Source organism: Alosa alosa, chromosome 4 (genome assembly GCF_017589495.1).
Source record: "Alosa alosa isolate M-15738 ecotype Scorff River chromosome 4, AALO_Geno_1.1, whole genome shotgun sequence".
Lineage (NCBI taxonomy): Eukaryota > Metazoa > Chordata > Actinopteri > Clupeiformes > Clupeidae > Alosa > Alosa alosa.
The window spans coordinates 10,371,340-10,392,958 of record NC_063192.1 but is presented as its reverse complement, the minus strand read 5'-3'; the positions used below and the strand labels follow the sequence as shown (position 1 = coordinate 10,392,958).

The following is a 21,619-nucleotide window of genomic DNA, read 5'->3' as shown; positions in this document are numbered from 1 at the left end:
TACAGTACTTGAGTACAATTTTCAGGGATCTGTACTTTACTCGAGTATCATTTTTGGGGAGTACTCATGACTTTACCTGTGGCCCCACCTCGCCATGTTAATTATAGTTTTCACTTCAAGTGTTTCAATTACAAAATAGTATTTTGTATTTGAAATACGTATTTTATATACATGTATTAGAAATACTGCCCATCCCTGGCGAAATGGTAAAAAGATGAAAATGACTTGATTTTACTTTAAATTCCTTTTACATTCTCCAAGGTATTAACATTAACATTTTTCATAACTCCATGTAGGACGTTTCTGTACATAAATGTAAGCACTGTGGCGGTAGTAATGCAATATTTAGAAAATGTACTCTTGATACTCAAGTACTTTTAAAAACAAGTACTTCAGTACTTTTACTTCAGTAGACATCTGACTGTTGTACTTTTACTTGTACTTGAGTAAAATTTAGCAAAGGGTATCTGTACTTTTACTCAAGTAATGAAGCTGTGTACTCTGTCCGCCTCTGCATACACGCACACACACACTCATACTGGGACTCACCGGGAGGCTACAGGATGCTTTTAGATTAACACTGCAGCAAGAATAGCCACAATTAACCTGGATGACCACATTAATCCCGTTTGAACAATAAAATCTCTTTGTTCATCATCGCCTGGTCATCCACGACCAGCCAGCCAGCCAAGCGATTACGCACACAGATCCGTTGGGACCAGGCCTAGAGGTGTGGACAGAGAAGACTCAGAGTTGGAGGGCTGGATAGGGGGAGGGGGGTTCTGCTACTCGCACTATTCACCCAATCCAGCCTCCTCTCTTTATGAAATTGTCTGGTGTCCTCTGGTGCGCTTATTGCATATGGTAATGAAAGGCTACCAGAGATTACTGTCATAACACTCTTCATGGCACTCTACAACCCCTCACTGGACAAAGGAGGCCCAGGGGAGCACACACTCACAGCAGACAGATAAGAGAGCCTTCACCCACAGCAACTACATGGCTACACGACTACAAGAGCTAGCATGCAGTAGCCTTAAGTTGTGGGTTTAATACCCGGCTTCCACCGTTGTGCCCCTTGAGCAAGACACTTGAGCAAGCTGTAAGGATGCTGAACTCTCTCCCCCCTCCACCCTCAGCTACATAACATCCTGGACATTGGACCCACAATGGCCGCCTGTACTACTCCACTTGCACACTTGCACACTTTACAACTTGTTGTTGTTGTCCTGAAAACACAACACTTCTGCTGCTCTTACATAACTTGCACCACTATGCCACTTTCTTTCTTACTTAGGTCAAACAGAACTACCCAAGCCTTTTATTGGCCTGACTTTGCACTAGTATTTTATTGACTGTCTATGCACAATTTCAACCAAATTTTGCTGCTCTTATTTTTTCATTATTATATGTGCCCTCTTATTTACTTATTTACTTACTTTTTTGTTTACTTGAATGTTATGTTTGTCTGTGGACTTAAATTGTTGGATGTCTTGTCTTCACCGTGGGATAGTGAGAAACGTAATTTCGATCTCTTTGTATGTCTGGAACATGTGAAGAAATTGACAATAAAGCTGACTTTGACTTTGACTTTGACTTTAACCCTGAGATGCTCCAAAGACAATGACCCTGATATGATGTAATATAATTGACATATGTAAGTTGCTTTGGATAAAAGTGTCTGCTAAATGAATAAATGTACATGTAGACTACAGAAAGGGTATGAAGATGAGCCCGAAGAGCAAGCATCTAGACGTGCTGCTTAGCCACTGGGAAGATGGGTGACTGGACCAAACTGTATGTGTATTTGCCATTTACTTCCATCTCTTGGCCTTGACCTTTGCCTGTGTGCTTTTGTAGTTGTAGATATGCATGTGTGATGACAGGGGCAGATGTTGCGGAGGGTCAGTTCAGGCGGTCAGTCAGAGTAGCATAGTGCCCCAGCAGAGCTGTTCCTACACTGACCATATAGCACTAGTGAAGGTGAACGATTTGCATAATTGTGTGTTATGTATGTGTGTATGTTTTTTCTTCATTAGCCACCATAGGAGAAGCATAGCTTTCAAAGACTTATATTCAGTTGCACAGTGAAATTAAAAACAGACACTGTGTCACTGTGTCATGGACCGAGTGTGTGCATGCTGCTACCCACTGCGCACCAAATCTCAGAGAGGAGGACGTTTTAAATCACGTAATCTGACCAAAACAGCGCACACACACGCACGCACGCACGCACGCACGCACACACACACACACACACACACACACACACACACACACACACACACGCACGCACACACACACACACACACACACACCCGGCTTAGTTGCTCTGCTTTGCCTCCATTACCGACGGCAACACTGCACGCGTCCATTCTCTGCAGCTATTAATAAATGGTCCACAGAGAGCACACTTTCTCTTTTATGTGCAACAGCGTCCCATCCCCAAATGTTTGAGCCCTTTCATTAGTTCAACAAAAGAGCATTAAGTCATCCTGGATGGCAGGCTGGGGGAGTGGTGGTGGTGGCGGCGGTGTTTACTCTGAGCCCGAGGCGTAATCGTGCACCCGCAGAGCAGCGCAGGCCCCAGGCAGACAGCCATGAGAGATGCTCACGTGCAGATTAACGGCGAGAGAGATGGCAAACACCGGTGCCACCAGGGGAGCTGGAATAACGTTGTGCTGCCAGGAGGATTTCATAAAGCCCGCACTGATGTGGACAGGAAGACCCACCACAGATCCACAGGTGTGTGTCAAACTCACTCCCCACCAACACCAACCCCAACCCCAACACAGCCCCCCAAACACACACACCTGGTTTACAAACACTTCTGGGTTGTAGCTGATGCCGTTATCTCCACTGGAGAATTGACCAGTGCCAGTGGCGAGAGAGAGGAGAGAAAAGAGGCAGGGGACGAGTGGGAGTGCTGATAACACAGATACCCTGCTGCCACCCCTGACAGCCTGAATGGTGGTGAATGGCTCTCCCTCTCCCCCTCCCATCACATCCCATTCCATCCTCTCCCACTCCTCCCCCTCTCCTCTGTTTGCTTTAGTGGGCGATGGCCTCTTTGCTTTTCGGCTGGGTCAACAGCTGACCAAGCAGAGAGCCGTCTGCCACGGTCTGGCCTAATAGCACCCGTGTGTCAATGGAGCACTTAAAAGCTGCAGATTAGGGTGGGGTGGGGTGAGGTGGTGGGGTTTGGAGGGGTTGGGGTGGGGTGGGGTGAGGCAGGGGGGCTTGCAGGATCCTAATAGATGGATGGTGGGTGGGTGGACGTGTGGTGTGGGTGACTTGAGTGTGGCTATGGAGCCCATTCTGGGACTCAGAGCTATAAATGGCGGACCTCCTGTGTGGAGGAGATTAGAGGTGACAATTGGCCTAATTAGCAGCAAGCAAGGAGTGCAGAGAGGTCACAAATGGGCCAGTCAGATGGCTACTGTGGGGCAAGAAGGCCATTGGACTATTACATTAGTGCAGAGCGCAGAGCTAGTGTTTGCCAACTGGGATGCGTGTCTCGTGTTTGGAGTGGGCATGAAAGAGCCGATGCTGCGGCACAGATGAAAGTGACTGAAACACCTGCTCATGGGTCTGACTCTGGATGTGTGTTTGAATGAGAGTTTGTTTGTGTTGGCATGCATGCTATTGTTTAAGTCTCTCTCTCTCTCTTCTCTCTCTTCTCTCTCTCTCTCTCTGCGCGCGTGTGTGTGTGTGTGTGTGTATTTTTGACAGAGTGGGGTGGATGCCCCCTGCACTTCCTCTCTTCTCTGTCCACTCCCTGCTGCTGCCACAAAGACAGATCCACAGGGACAGAGGACATATACTCTGAGGGTCACTAAAGGGCAGAGAGAGAGAGAGAGAGAGAGAGAGAGAGAGAGAGAGAGAGAGAGAGAGAGAGAGAGAGAGAGAGAGTAGAGAGATGAGGCAATCACACACAAGGCTTTGCCTCAGAAGAGTGATAGACTTTTGTCCTATTCTGTCCTCCACAACCCTATCTTCTGAACCTGAGGAGCTGGAGCTGAGGAGTAGCCATCGGCATGAGCTACTCTCTGTCACAACAACCAAGACAGTGACAGCATAACCATGCCATCACTTCATGCAAAGACCTCAGCACGCCACTGGAAAGTGTGTGTGTGTGTGTGTGTGTGTGTGTGTGTGTGTGTGTGTGTGTGAAAGAGAGAGATAGAGAGAGAAATAAGTGTATTTATTTATCTATCTGTCTTACCTAACTGCAAAGATGCTACAGGTGTCAGTGAGCTGAAGTGTGTGGAACCATATATTTGTGTTTGTAGAGTGTACACGCATCAGTGCATTGCTCACTGGTACCTAAGCACTGCGCGTGTACACTGATATACTTTGAATGTGCATGGATGTATATGCATGTGTGTGGGCTGGGGGAAGGTGGGGGGAGGGTTGTGTGCATACCAGTGTGTGTGTGTGTGGGTGTGTGTTTGCGTTGTTGTGTGTGTGTGTGTGTGTGTGTGTGTGTGTGTGAGAGAGAGAGTCCTGTGCAGGTGCACGCAGTGAGTTTTAGCAGGTAGAAACAAGAGAGCCTCTCTGTCATTTTTATTCATCAGGAGCTGCCACAGCCAAGCCCTGTATGCCTCTCTTTGTTCTCAGCCAGACGGGGGAGTGAGTGCAGGGTGTGTGTGTGTGTGTGTGTGTGTGTGTGAGTGCAGGGCTATTGAGAGGTGCAGATGCTGGGCTCTGTTGTGCTGTGCGCTGTGATTGCTCGTAAAAGCTTTTCACATGTCGCATTAGAGCCGCTCAGTTAACACACACCGACTCTCACACTAGGAGGGCTAACTTTACTGCTTAAAGTCATGGGTGAATACCTGGTCTAGAGCTGACACACACACACACCCACACACACACACACATGCAAATATGCAAACAAACAAACACACACACACACTCAAACACACACACACACGCAAATATACCTGAATGCAAACAAACAAACAAACAAACACACACACACACACACACACACACACACACACACACACACACACACACACACACACACATTCAACATACACATACACACTCATGGGCAAACACACATTTTGATGCTTTTATTTGGATCTTAACACAGGGGAAGAATTACAGATCCAAACATTGATGGAAGTATGTTACATGCTTAGACAGGTCTGATTAAACACAGTGCTTTGTGGTAGTACGTATGTGTACACATGGCATCGTCATTTCCAAATGGATACACTACCTATTATTGCAGAAAGGGAGCAGTATTTTGCTAGGTTTTTTGCATTTGGCTTGCTCAGTCCACACATTTGTAGTCCACGCAAAACAAGTTTGTGCACATGCTCAATACTCCCAGAACACCAGAACCATTAGTTTGCATTGAAACCCCAGGTTTGTGACACACACACACACACACACACACACACACACACACACACACACACACACACACACACACACACACACACACACACAATGCATACTACAATACACTATATCCTCACTAGTCCATTCCACCGTTACACCGTTCCAAACTCCTGACCCCTAATGTTGAGTGAGGTCACGGCGAGGACTGTGGAGACGGTGGAGTGGACCAGCGCTGAGGGCAGGTTGAGTGCTTTTAGATCACCTGGTTCAGCCAGGAGTCACACAGCACACAGTGGCCAACACAAAGCGGATTCAGCTCCAGTGAATAGAACATGTTCTGATTTCAGTGTTTACCTCTGAGCTACTCAAAACAGCGAGGGAGGGAGAAGAGAGGAGATGTGGTGGTGGGAAGAGAGTGGATGAAAGGGATGAGTGGGAGATGAAGGGAAAGAGTGAGAAAAAGAGAGAGAGAGAGAGAGAGAGAGAGAGAGAGAAGTTGTCAAAAGGGAATTTTATAAAAGGGTAGGGCTGTCGTTGAGATTCTGCTCAGGCAAGATAAGGCACAAAAAGAGTCTTCACTTTATCCTTGAAGTTATCCATTCTGTTGGTGTATAAATGCTGCCATTCAGACTCGCTTTCCACACAACACCTAACAGTTTACAAGAATCCGGAGAAATACACATCCCTCAGTAACAATCATTTCCTTTTTTCTATGAGCATCTTATGGATCATGTTTTTGTGCCAGAGGGAAGCTCTTGGATTGGAAGAGGGTGAAAGGTTAAAGGGAGGCTGCAGTATCCCAGGGGGAGCTCACTGGCTTCACAGAGAGACAACACTGGTTGTCCCGCTGGGCCCAGATCAATGCCAGTGCAGAGCCAAGCTCACGCCCCAGGAGCTCCATGGATGGACGGATGGATGGATACATGTATGGATGGATATGTGGAAGTGTGGATGGGTCTGTGTGGTGCGTCAGCAGCAGTGGAGAGCGACTGGTCTGGCCTGGTGTCAGTAGCTCAGCTGAAGCTAATGAGAGTGGACAGACAGCACACGGACCTGCACAAGCCTCCCAGCAGTGTTGCCTCCCTCTCACCCTCACACCACCCAGCAGCATACCCACACCTCCACCTCTCACACCACCCACACCTCTCACCTCTCACACCACCCAGCACACCCACACCTCTCACCTCTCACACCACCCAGCACACCCACACCCCCTCACCCTCACCTCTCACACCACCCAGCACACCCACAACTCCACCCCTCACACCACCCAGCACACCTCCACCCCTCACCTCTCACACCACCCAGCACACCCACTCCTCCACCTCTCACACCACCCAGTACACCCACTCCTCCACCTCTCACCCTCACACCACCCAGTACACCCACTCCTCCACCTCTCACACCACCCAGCAGCACACCTACACCTCCACCCCTCACCTCTCACATGACCCAGCACACCCACACCTCCACCCCTCACCTCTCACACCGCCCAGCACGCCCACTCCTCCACCTCTCACACGACCCAGCACACCCACACCTCCACCCCTCACACCACCCAGCACACCCACACCCTCACCTCTCACACCACCCAGCACACCCACACCTCCACCACTCACCTCTCACACCACCCAGCACACCCACACCTCCACCTCTCACACCACCCAGCAGCACACCTACACCTCCACCCCTCACCTCTCACACCACCCAGCACACCCACTGCCCAGCCAACCTGCTGCTGCCACAGGCTGATGTCACTGATACTGCCTGGAACATGACAGCCAGAGCTCCCAGAGCCATTCTGGCTTATGCCAGTGGTATGTGTGTGTGTGTGTGTGTGTGTGTGTGTTGGGGGGGGCTCGCTTGTGTGTGAGAGAGAGTGAGTGAAAAATTCAAATAGTCACACCATGCATATACATTGATGAGAAATGGATGTGTTTGGATGTGACAACCAATTTGTGTTTCCCTGTGTGTGTGTGTGTGTGTGAGAGAGTGAGAGAGTGTGTATGTATGTGTTTCTGTCAGATTGTGTGTGTGTGTGTGTGTGTGTGTGTGTGTGTGTGTGTGAGTGTGTGTGTGTGTGTGTAGCCTCTGCTCGTGTGCAGTCCTATATGTTTACATACGGGTGTGTTTAAATGCATCTGGCCGTGGAGTGCTGTGTCCTGATGTAGTCCTGCACCTGTCTGTGGAGGTCATTTAGGCCCTATTACCTCTGCCGTGATTGCCCTAATAAGATTAATAGCACCATAATGGAGGAGAGCGTGCTGCAGTACACATCAAAGCAGAGCAAAACAGAGCAGCACAAGGGAAACTAATCTATACAAGCTTCATTCAGCCAGTGGGATGTAGAGGACTACATTCACAACACAAACCTAGCGTTTTCAGTGAGGCACATACTGAGAATCCAGACAGTGGCTTCCAGCAAAGTTCTCAGAAGGACTCAGATGGCGAGACACAATGAGGCAGGAGGAGGACACGCTGTTCTCCAGTTCACAAAAGCCACTGAGCAAAAAAAAAGATGTTCTCAGCATTTTTTTGCGCCAGATGTACTAACGCTTTTGCGCCCACTTCAGGTGTATTTGTTTCGCAATGTGCGTGTAAAATCAGATTGCGTTTGTCATGTCATGCATATGCATTCATGAGAGGATCCAGGGGAAAGTGGGAGTTTAGCGTAAAAAGATGGGAGGGGAAGAGTAAAGAGCTCTTAATTTTGTATTCAAGGTATGTACAAAGACTGCTCCCTGAAAGCACGCCTATTCTGGCGCCTAAATACTTCCACCTTGTAAAAGCAGGTGTTAATCCAAATTGCAGTTCAATGCGTCAATAAGAGAACCTTTCAAAGACAACAGAATTGCTATTTAGAGCACCAGTTTTTGTGGTGAAAGTATTTGTACTACCAAAAGCAACCTTAACTTTCGTTGGCCTTTTGAATGTCTTACTTTCACTTTTACATCATTCACTTAAACTTTCCCACTTGCTAGATTTGACCAATTTTCCATAGCCTACGTGCACAAGTAGTTTGAGTAGAACTACTGATCTTCATTATCTCCCTGCTTGTTTACATCTTATCATGTATGGTATTATTTCATGATCGCTAAACGCTTGATCTTTTTAATGTTGTCATCAGTTAACTTCATTCAACTGGCGCTTTTGTATGTAGGCTGCCATTCAGTTGTGGACGTTAGTAAATTGCGCTTATGGGCGGAGAAAGGCAGAGAAAGGCACAGTTTACACTAAGGATTGAAAGATTGCTAAATACGACGGAAACTGGGGTCTGACAGCGTTCGCAATTTGCGGTGTGTCCATGACGCTGATAACGCTACGTTCGCAAATGTACATACATCTGGACCTCAGATAACCTATGATAACAGTGCTTGGACAGCCTGTATGAAAACAGCATGCCTCAAGAGCAGGACATTTGTGCAAACATAGCACATCTGCTTGTGAACCTCTGAGCAATGTCTACAGGTACACAAACCAGGAAAGTATCAAATGTGCTTAACACATGTTAACCATGTTTGTATGTGTACATCTCATAATGGGAATATGCATGTTTAAATGAACATAAGAACATGAGAAGATAATACATCATTACTGTAAAGTTAAATTAAGCAACCATTGGAACATATTTTCCCTTTATGTATGTTAGAGTGCACTGCTGTCCTGTTATTATTCTTAAGTGGTGGTAAAATAAATGTGCATTTCAGTTATTTTCAACATCAGTATTTATCCCATGTGCTCGACTATTACCGTCCATTTGATTGATATTTCTAATCTCTCAGTCTCGTCTGATTGACTGGACCCTTCTGAATAGGGCAATCAGACACTGTCAACTCATGCACAGAGAAGGACAGAGGAAAGGAGAGAGAGAGAGAGAGAGAGGGAGAGAGAGTCAGAGGGAGTGAGCCAAAAAATAGAAAGATCAAGGCAGAATCTTTCCGCTAATGTGAAGCTCTCCATACAACCACTCAAAGATAAGCCAAACCAAACAGGATTTGAACTCCAATAAGATAAGTGAAATTTCCAATCACCCTTGAGCGACCTCATCAGGGGCCATCAAAGGACATGCTCGGGGTCACAATTAGGGAACGCAATGAAAAACAACTCAATGGCACAGACAGAAACGGCATGGAATTAATGTAAAACCTCTCTCCTCAATAGACTCTCCACTATGGAGACCACATGCACAGAGATTTACAGCAGAACTACAGAATGCATTGAGAGATGAGCTAAACATTGAAGCCATATTCAGCAGAGTCCATTAAAGGGGAACTTTTTAAAACTATGCCCCCAGAGTGGAGCACTGTAGCTGCCTGGCCACTCTAGCTGTTGGCTGCAGCAACTCCATTTTGTTTTCGTACCACCGACAGTATACGGTGACTTTGAGAAACAGAGTGTCTATCTATGTGAAAAATTGCCAGGGTTCTTTAGTGCCCATTGGCGCTGTGGCACAACTGTTTACAGCGCCCATACCATGCTCAGGTCCAGGTGCCCACAGAAACCCGTTTGAGTCCGACCAGGTAATTTCCCGATCCTCTCTCTCCAACTCGCAAGGCATAACATGAAAATGTAAAATGTACAAAATATATAATAAACAAAAAAGAAACTGAGGGGCCTGGAGATCCTCTTGATTGGAGGAAACAGATAATCACAGCTAATGTCATCATCCTGCCTGTCTCAATTGGGGGCCTAATTAACACAATTACAGTGCTGGGGCAGTAACACACGGAGGATGAGAGACACGAGGGTGAAGGAGAGCCGAGAGGGGGGAGGTGAAGAGAGAGAGAGAGAGAGAGAGAGAGAGAGAGAGAGAGAAGAAGAGAGAGAGAGGATGAAATGAAGAGACGATGAAACAGGGTGAGGACAAGGGAAACAGACAGAAGAGGAAAGGATGGAGATGAGACAAGAGGAGAAGGGACAAGAGGAGAACAGAGAAGAGGAGAGTGTGGGAGTGATGAAGAAGAAGAAGAAGAAACAGTGTTTAGGGGAGGTGAAGGAACCATTGTGTTTCTGTGGGGATTACAAGTACACACATTTCCAAGTAAGCTGTCACTATTGGTCTTCAAAGCCAACCATCCACTCCCTCTTCCTTCTGCGCTGCCATCTCTGATCTGTTCTCTACTCGATTAATCAGCTTCCTTTTGTCTCGTCTCATCCTCCTCTTCTCTCTAGCTCCTCTTTGCTCCTTTTCTCTCCTCCTCATTGCTCACCTCTCCTCTAATCGTCTCTCCTGCACACAATCCACAATTTCTCACAATATCTCATTCTTGACCTTATTTTAAACCCTTTCCCCAAAAATGGGGGAGGACTGGAATTCTGTGAGTAGCTTTTACTATTATAGTACATGTGCCAGTACATTACGCACATACAGGTGCAAACACATGCACACAATAAGAAAGTGGTCACACATGAGGCAAAATCCAAAATATTTGTGAATAGAAGCTATAATATATATATAGAAAATATATGTTGGCACTTTGCACCATTTCTCTACAACTTGCATTCTTGAAGTACACAGATTGTAGGTCTATTAGTGGACATCTTGACAACTGTAACACTAATAGAATGCAATGACATGAATGAATCCTATGTGTGATACAGTTTGCTGCCTAACAGGGAGCGGGAGGCAGAGAGAAAGAGAGAGCCACTGCCAGGATTAATGAAGGTACAACTCCCTCTATCTCTCTCCTTCCCTGCAGCATCTCCTCGGAGACACCAACAGGTCTCCATGGCCACCGTTGTCACGGCAGCAAGGTGCTTTATTTATGTGAGATTTGTGGGAAGGAGGCATAGAGACACAAACTCCCACAAACTCATACATCTACATATGTGTAAAAAATAAATAAATTATATATGTAGATGTACACATATGTAGATGTGTATTTAGGTGAGTTTTTGGGAGTTTTTTCCCATATGACCAACAACCACATGGTCTGAAATGACACAATTATAGTTTTATAGGCAGATTACATACAACTGGTTCAGCGAAAGTGATGAAAGTAATGAACTAATGCCTGGATGATTTGGGAGGAAGGACTATTTAACAGAGACCCTGCATAATGCATTTTGATCAATATGACACTTGCAATTGAAAATGTAAAACACAGCACACAGCAGCTTTTATGATGTGCACACACACACTGGAACTCTCTCCCCCAACCTCTTTGTGCCTGTCCTTCTCTTCCTTTCTTCAAAGCGCACCTTTCTGTTTAATGATCACTTCTCCTCCACACCCAACACATAGCTCCATACAGATAACTTTGTTCTATTGTTTTGTTTGTTTGTTATTGTGTTTCCCTGCCTTTGTCTTTGATGCATTGTTTTGTTTGTTTGTCAATGTGTTTCCCTGCCTTCCTACTATGTAAAGCGACCTTGGGTTTGAGAAATGCGCTATATAAAATAAACTTATTATTATTATTATTAACAGACTAGATGATGTGGAGGTTGAACTAGTTAGCTTTGACAATTTCAATTCTGATCTCAGAAATGCACCAGAGTGACTGAAAAAAATCTGTAAATCAGTGTGTGCTAGTGGAGCACTATCTGCTTGGATGTGCACCGTATTAACTACTTAGATCATTTACTGGTGGCAGGGAAATTACAAGAAGTGTGCATGCATACACTGCCAAATGCTCACCCTTAACAACAACCATTACGCCATTGTGTTCCCACTGCATACCACTGTTTAACAAAACCCTTCTAAGCAGGGCTCAGCAGGAATGGAGACACAGGGTCATATACAAAATGACCAAAAACTGCTACATATGGGCCCGTCTTTTACTGGCCTTGTAGTTATAAAAATGGCTCCTGTTATAGAATTAGGGATCCAACAGCCCAGCCCAGAGCCCTCTGTCAACTCAAACTACTTTATTCACATGACCTGTAAGATGACGTCTCAGGCTGAAACTATTTTTACCCTCTTGTGATTATACTATCACAATGATAACGGTGGCTGGATGTAGCCTAAGCCTCCGAGCTTGTCGCAGAGGGGGTGACTGGAACCACTGTAGGCCTGTGTCGAGGATCAGACTTGGGTAAAAACACTGGGTAAAAATGGGATTTCCATCCGAACAGATTACCGGTGAGCCCTCCGCATTGGAGTTGTACAATATTGCACTAATGTTGCAGAGGTTTATGTAAAAGAGGAGGGTTAATCCAGACATCAGGGCATAAGCCGTTTCAAAAGTGTAGCCTAATTTATTGGAAATGATAGTCAACATGTGGTATGTTCTCATGAAGGAAATCTTCCACACACTGTTTGTTTCACTTTCAATATGAAATGTATTACAAACCCAATGTTTTGGAGACCATTATCAGGATATTTCAATTCAAGGCTTTCAATTCAATGCTCATTGACCTTTGGTCTTGTCCTAGACACCTGTTGACCTAACAAGAGTGCAAAAGTTTTGTTATTTGATTTGTGATGGAAATAAAAAGATGCTCCAAAACAGAATTAATGACAAGCACTGATTACTGAGTACTGAGTAAACTATATTTCTGTAACGCTTTATATAAATGCATATATATTTAGAATGAAATGAAAAAATTGTTTATGAATTTATGTTTGTTTGTTGTTTTTGATTCGACTGGACCTACATTGCAAATTTAATACCATGAAATCCTTCATGAATGCCTACCACATGTTGACTATCATTTCCAATAAATTAGGCTACACTTTTGAAACAGCTTATTCAACGTGGCCTGATGTCCAGATTAACCCTCCTCTTTTACAAACGTCAGCACAGCATTCAGAGCGATGCCATAGAAGAACCTTTTGTAGTGTTTCAAACATAAAAGTTATGAAAAAAGTCTTTCTTAAGAACCATTTCCAATGTAAAGAACCTTTCACTTGATGTAATCGTCAACAGAAAGGTTCTTTATAGAACCATATAGTGATGAAAAGAAGCATTTAAGCACCTTTATTTTTTAGAGTGTGTCAGGAGATGTCTTTAGTTCACGCGTGACAGGCTTCACTTGATGCTCGTTGCTTTGCTTGTTGCCCGCCAGTAAAACGAGTGTCCACTGAGTCCATTCATCAGTAGTCTGACCTTAGCTGAGCATTACACTAAACCAGAAAGTAACCTGCTTACGTGCTGCTGCTTGTGTTAAGCAAGCCAAGGGACACAAAGAGAAAACTGGGCCCTCTTATTAAGCGCACCCAGGAGGCCTGCCAAAGGAGCGCTGGCCAGAGGCCGTGTCATACAAGGCTTATTCAGCACTTGGGCCAAATGAAGAGGCTCTTTCCAAGGACGAGGACCCTCCAAAAATCCCTGAAAATAAACAACGGCAGCTTAAAGGCTAGTGGTCAGCAAGTTCTGGCATAGGGAGCTAGAGATGGTGGCTTAGAGAGAGAACAGCGATAAGCCCCAATATCTGCCTCTCCACTTGACAGTACAAGCATCTTCCAAAATGCATTCAAGTTGTTCTTTTTCTTTTGCTTCATATCATTGTTCTGATTTGTGTTGCACTAGGCCTTAATTGTTGAACGTGGCCGTGGTGTTGTACAAGATATTTCCATGTGCACAGAGATAGAGATTGTATTGGTCCAAAATAAAGCACTAGACAAGACTAAAATGAGTCACACTCTGTGTGTGTGCATGTGTGTGTGTGTATGTGTGTGTGTGTGTGAGAGAGAGAGAAAGAGAGAGAGAGAGAGAGAGAGAGAGAGAGAGCGAAACAGACAGGGTGTTTGTGTGTTTGTTAATGCGAGTGTGTTAGTAAGATAAGGAGAAAGAAAGAGTGATTGAGCGTGACACACACTCACCCATGTGCATAACGTGGGTGTGTGTTGGTGCGGCTCTGGATTCAGGCTGTGATACAGACCACTCTTGATCCATGGGTACGCCGTGTGCATCTGATGAGTGTGCATCTGATAAACACACACTGGGCCAGCGCTGCGTTAAGCAGACGGGCCCTCATCCACAGGGTCTGGGCATTATGAAACTCAGCCAGCCGGACACAGAGGTGCCAGGAACTCCGCACTCCTGGTGCGGTGCCCACTCCGCCAGCAACCAACAGGTTGCAACATCTGCCATCTCTGTGCCCTGGCACAGCTGGACGCAGCGGTTTGTTTACGCGCCCGTTCAGAGCGCTTTTTCCCCTGCCCCCAAGGACAGAGGGAAGTCAGGGCAGGCAGCCAACGAGTGTTAAGCGACTGCTGAGGGGTCGGGTGGGGGGGGGGGTGCTGTGGTGGGGTGGCAGCACTGATTAGGCACAGGCTTGCTCTAGGGATGTCGGACCACGCAGATGGAAGGTTCAGCCAGTTCAGCTCTAAAGTAACACCACAACATCCAGTGCAGAGTCAGACAGAGAAAAGACCAGATGGATAAAGCAATAGCCAATGTTACTCCACCAGTATACCGTAGATCTAATAGCTACATATAGAAATACATGAAATACGTGTGATGGATGGATGCATGTATTGATGGATAGATAGATAGATAGATAGATAGATAGATAGATAGATAGATAGATAGATAGGTAGATACAGAGAGAGAGAAAGAGAAAGACAGAGAGATCAGAAGGATAGATGCAGTAATGGACAGATAGACAGACTGAGGGGCTGACTTTACAGGGCCTTACTAGCTGCTTGTGCTGCCCTTTAATCCGCCTGTGCCTCAGAGGGCCTTAAAAGGGCAGATTAGAGAGCAAAAGCCCGCCCGCTGCAGACCGCCACCGTTTGCAAACCTCCACCTAGCTGCTCCTCTGCATGGTGCTGTGCCTAGTCGTGGTGCGGAGGCCTGTGTGACCCTATGAGTCCTGCCAGGCCTATCCATGACTGGTTCGTGTGAAAGGGACCAAGTGAAAGTGGTTATGCATGGGGCCAGCAACCCCACCAATTTAACAACCAAAACTAGAACAACGTTATCAAAAATGGAAAAATCAAGATATCATCGACGCAGACCAGTAGAACCCACCAGGGACCTGATCTTCTGATCTAAATACTTCCCAGAACTACAACAGTAATTATCAATCAAGGGATATGAGATGTGAAGACCATTCTTGTGTGTTGTCCAAAAGATTGTCCATAGATGACTGATGAGGATGATGATCTAGTTGCTTAAGAACGCCCCCAAATACACAGAAATAGACACACACACAATCTTTGGTCTCATTTCACCTTTCGCCAGCCACATAGGTTAAATGGACTTTCAACAGCCACAGACAGACTTGAACTTGGTCCCTGGGGTGAGGCCTAATACTGACAGGACGCACTGCTGGAGAGACTCTGGATGAGGTCAGTAAGTTGCATGCTGCGCCATAATCAGATTAATGTCACTCCAGGTAGTCAGTGACCTTTAATAGCTTGGAGTCAGGAGGAAGTGTTTAAGTGTGAACTCATTCCACACAACACACCCCACACGCTAGCATCATGCACACAAGGATACAAGGAGACATGCATTGCACACAGAAGATTTTTTTGTTCAATTTGACGTTACACAGCACACATACAGAGTAATACCTTACCGTGTCCAAACCTGTCGGCTTTTATCAATAAATCATAGCACTGAGTATGCATTGTGCCTTTTGTTACTATGGTCAACGGAAATGAATAAATCCTCCTTTGGGTGCTAGTTAGAAAAAGACTCTAAAAAATAAGTAGAAAAAAGGGACTCTCAAGCTTTATTGGACCATGTCTCAAGAAACAAACGGGTTTTGACCAGCAGCGTGTTGTGAGTTCTACACATGGAACGATACCATGAGGCCATGTTTTCCAAAGAGAACCTGTATAGCCTCTTTTTGCTGGCTCTGCTGCACCATTAAAATGCCCTCAAGCTGCTCCGCAGGTAAAAGAGGTTGGTGTGGGTGTGCGGAATTACGAGCTTAATCACTCGAGTGCAGTCTTGTCCAGTTCTTTTGTGAAACACAGAGTACAAAAGGCCCTTTTCCTCAAATCATTCAAAAGGAACAGGGGGCTGTACCTGCTCCTTAATGTAATGCACTGACACAACACTCAAATGCACCTAAACAGATACACACACACACACACACACACACACACACACACACACACACACACACACACACAGACACACACACACACAGAGACACACACTCCAGGCGTGAACACAACACACAGAAACATACAGAGACCACGTGTGATGCCAGACGCTGTTGACAATTTTGCTGGATTAGACACACACACACACACACACACACACACACACACACACACACACACACACACATAGCCACTCCAGGCGTGACGGAAAATCTGTTGACATTTCAGCCTCAAATCAAATACACTCGGCACACCAGTGATAAAAGTGGAGGTAAGGAACAGCATGCCATGCACCACATGTGTGACGGAAGGATGGAGCCCATTTAGCAGAGGTCTGAAAGGGGAGAGGACTTCTGTTTTGTTGAGCTGTTATTGGGGCAGCTGTGACGTCAATGGTGCGCATGGTCCTGGAGTGTGACTGAACCCTTCCCCGGTGTGAGGGGACATGCGTGTGGTGCTGTCTGTTAGGGCTGCACAGTTAATCTATTTATTTATCGAAATCACAATTTGAACTAATGCAATTAGCTAATCGTAAAGGCTGCAATTAATCATGCAGCTTACAACTCTGCCAGAATGGTTAATCTGGTCACATCTATGAATGTTATAATATTCATGTCGTCCTCCTTGTGTGACAGACAGTAAAGCTTACCTAACAGGAGTGCTGTGCTTTCCATGCTAGGCATGCTCACCAATCAGAAGTGGACAATGTAAAGCTACATTTGGAATATTGAACTGAAGCTTGATCAAATCAAATCGCAATATCTGTCAGAAAAAGCCCTACAGTCTACATGGGGTGGTTGACCACACTCTACTGTCTACCACAACAGATCTTTCTTCCATAAGTCATCCTGACAAGAAACCGGAAAATTATTTCTTGCACAAATGGAGATTTGTCTTTGCGGCTCACAGGAGAGACCATGCCTGACTATCCACTATCCATTTGTTATCTCTGTCACGTGAGATGAACTGCTCCACCTTGCCTTCTCCCCTTACCTTTTCCTTGTACTCTGAACCTAACCAAAAGGGGACAAGAGTACATTACATTAAAAATAAGCTTTCTCGAGTCCCCTTGCAACAACTCAAGTGTTGAAGTAAAGTCATGCTTGCCAGGAATCTATGGAAGAATTGCAATAAAGCCTACTATTAATCTTATTGTTTCCTGAGGCCAATACTGTCCATCCATCTACTATGGCTATGCAGATTACTATGCCTATGCAGATTTTTTTGTCTTCCACGATGATCTTTTATAATTGACCATGTCAGACTAGGCAATCATAGAAACATAAACTCTTGCCACGTCTTGGTCAGGAGATTGGCCTCATTACAAGATCAGGTGGCCTATTGTAACCTACTCGTGGCGTGTCATCATACTGTCAGTGTCAATATGGGAGTCGTAGTAGAATCCCCAAAAAATCTAACATGCTAGATTTTTGGTTGTAGAGTCGTGGAACGTCTCAGACAATGAATCTCGGGTCATTGAATATGTCACATTACAAGACGCATATTCAGGCACGACACTGGAAATTTGTTGGCTACGACAAAATCTTGCCTGAATCAGCCTGAAATCATGTAATTTACACAGGCCAGGACTAAACTATAATCAGAAGACAGGGTGAAGGAAGAGAGCAGGCCACCCACAGACACCAGGTAGCCCATATTCAGGAGTGAATCCACTGATGAGGCTCCTGACACTGGGTGTCACCTTTCCTGACAGTCCATCATTTGTGTTGTACGCAATAGGTTTGCTTTCATTGGCTTAATGACAAAGTGCCACTTTTGACATGAATGTGGGCTACAGATGTTAATGAAACCCTATTTTCTGCCCAATAGCCAGTTTCACATCACTGAAGTGATTTTCTCATTGACTAAAATTGGCAGTACTTCAACAAAATCATAACAGCTTTTCTCTGGTTATTAGTACAAAAGTGTGTGTGTGTGTGTGTGTGTGTGTGTGTGTGTGTGTGTGTGTGTGTGTGTGTGTATGTGTGTTTACTTCAGCAGTGCTATGACAGCTATGCTATGACTAAGTGAATAACAGTGTGACAGTATCTAACTTTAGTTGTTCTTTTACTGCAGAGGAATCATGGTAGTCGTGACAGAGACTTTACACTGGGGACTTCTTTCATTTCCTACAGACTTTGCCTTTAATTAAATAAAAAATGGCATATGCTGCAGAGAGAACTGAAATAGGCAGATTCATCACCTCGCACCGCCTTCACAAAAAGTAAGTTAGCGAGGGAAGCCTATGTCGGATGCATGGCGTTAGAATATCGATATGGAGAGTGCAGCCGACTCCCACAGCAGAGAGGGAAAGTCATTGCATCCTCTCTTCCTGGAGCCTGAGGCCAGGCAACTGACAACCCTGCTCTGGAGCTGAAATCTGCGAGGTAGTCTGCTTGCTCACCACTGGGAGATGAGGCATTAATGGATTGTGTGTGTGTGTGTTCATATGTGTGCGTCTGTGTGAGTGAGAGAGAATGTACCGGTATGTGAGAATGTGTGCCTGTGTTTATCTGTTTGTGTGTGTCAATGTGTGTGTGTGTGTGTGTGTGTGTTTGTTCATAATGAGGTCTGACCTTGTTGCAGTAAGACACCCACTCCACAGGCCCACACAGTTGCTCTGTTGCACAGTTCTGCCAGCATTTTATGAACAGAACAGGATGGATGCAACAGTCAGTGATCAATGGTATGCGTGTGTGTGTGTGAGTCAGTGAGTGAGTGTTTGTGTGTGTGTGTGTGTGGGCACATGTATGTGTATGTGCCTGTAACCATCTAAGTATTGGGAGTTTTGCTTAGCTTTCCTCTTCATGGCATGAAATATAGTGCTGCCAATTTAACATTATGGTTATGGTTATGGTTATGGCTACTTTCACCCAAAGTGAATATTCTGTGTGAGACAAGACTGTGTGTGGCTGACTCATTCATTCCCTTACACACTGGTGTGTGGTGAGCATTCTGGTGCCCAATTGCTGTCGTGCATCACCCAGGTGGGTGCTGCTACACAATGATGGTGGTTAGTGAGGTTTCCCCTTCACTGTAAAGCACTTTCGGTGCCTTGAAAAGCGCTATATAAATGCAATGCATTGTTACAGTGCACATTGTTACAGTGCACTGTTCTGTTATCCGAAGTCTTCTTCTTCTTTTTCTTCTTCTTCTTCTTCTTCTTCTGAGATATTAATAAAAAACAAGCTTATTTTCCCCCATAGACTTTGCATTGGCACTATGACATCACAATGGGCTAATTAACTTGATTTGCACCTGTATCAACTTCCAGCTGCTCAACTAGGCCCCATCAAAAAGCCAGTTAAACTGATTGCACCTGTATCAACTGCTTTCTGCTCAACTAGGCCAACTCTCTCTGTGTATCTCCATTCTACAAGGATATAAGGCACATTCCATACAACTTTCTATCCATTCATCCTCTTCAAACCATTCACTCATCCACTCATTAAACTATCCCATCAACATCCATTAAACAATCTGCCTATCAACATCTATTCAACTTTCTGTCTATCAACATCCATTACACTATCTACATTTAACTTTTAAACTATATACTCTGTCTCAGGCTTTAAGCATACAATCTGGCTCTCTTAAAACTACAGATCCTGTTCAACCATTTCCTCTGCCCACAACTGTTTCAAAATAATTGTCCTCACTACAGTAATTCACTGTTAAATAATTTAAATATTTAAACTACTCAACTAATATACAGTTTTGCATTTTCATGCACTGGTAATTTCCTCGAAATTACATTTTCTATTTTTTTTTGTTGTGTGTGCGTGTGTGTGTGTGTGTGTGTGTGTGTGTGTGTGTGTGTGTGTGAGTGTGTGTGTTCTTGCGTGCATTTGTGTGTGCGTGTCTGTCTGTCTGTGTGTGTGTGTGCATGCATGCACATATGTGTATGTGTGTGTTTGAGGGTGTGTGTGTGTGTGTGTGTGTGTATCTGTGTCTGTTCCCACATGTTCATGTGTGCCCGTGGCGGCTTGTGAGCGTCTGGGAGCTGATGCCGGGTGCTGAGCCCTTTCTGCTCTTGATGAGGTTAAGGATCAAATGAAGCTGCAGTAATCCCACAGCACTGCTGCAGGCCATAACCCACAACATGCCACTGTGCCAGCACCATCATCCAGAGCAATCAATGCTGCCAGGGCCTCACTTTCTCACAGGCACACACACACACACACACACAAACACACACACTTGAATGCCCACACACCTCTCAGAACTCTCACCTACAGAAACAAAACAAAAAAACACACACAGACAAACACACAAACACATTCTCTCACACACACACACACACACACACACACACACACACACACACACACACACACATACACACACACACACACACAAACTAGCAATTTACAAATTAAAGCCAGGACACTGATATACATCAACACACACAAGTGAATCTTGACCAAAAGCAAAATTTCATTTCACTAAAATAGAAAACCAAACATCCCCATCAACCAAATACATAGTAGACCCATCCAACAAATTTCCTGATAAACACTCTTATGTAACATATCTAATACCTCACCAATAAGCACAATGACTTCACTGTAATCTATATGGTTTCAGCCACATGACAACAACAGCTTTGACTATGGCCTATACATGCCTGTCATCCCAGTGCTGGGCTGGATTTGATTCTCTGTGCAGTCAACTAAGGATAGATAATCACAAAATTCAACAGCTGTTTGAAATGTCTGAATTGAAAAGAAAACGGACCCTTTGTGATGAAGAATGGGTCTATTTCAGATGTTTATGTCAGGAAGCTCCCAACGTTGAATTCAAATTCAAATGGGACATTAGATAGATAGATAGATAGATAGATAGATAGATACTTTATTGATCCCCAAGGGGAAATTCAGGCGGTCTCAGTAGCATACAGACATCACACAAAACATGCACTTACAGCAGAAATGGTAAATATAAGTATAAGTATAAACATATAACCAAACTCCACTGTACAATAGAGACAGTAGGAGATAAGAAAAACTAACAAAACTAAATACTAAATATACTATATAAATTAAATGGTAAAAATCCAGTGTGCTTGAGGGTGATCAAGCATGAGACGCCGTTAATGACAGGGCCTGTAGTTCTGTGTGCATGGTGAGGATTTCCATTATGTATTTCCAAACCCATATACTACGTAGAATATACACCAAGTCCATACAGATGACATCAATTTAGATATACTCATTTTACTGTAATATACAGAGTCAATTCTGAGATGGTGAGAAGGGGACAGAG

General features: G+C 44.9%; 1 protein-coding gene across 1 annotated transcript in view; it reads right to left on the bottom strand.

Annotated features, from left to right (window-relative positions):
- The window catches only part of cacna1db (calcium channel, voltage-dependent, L type, alpha 1D subunit, b), a gene marked incomplete in the record, with an annotated part of 78,914 nt that overhangs the window by 50,951 nt on the left and 6,344 nt on the right, over positions 1-21,619 (bottom strand).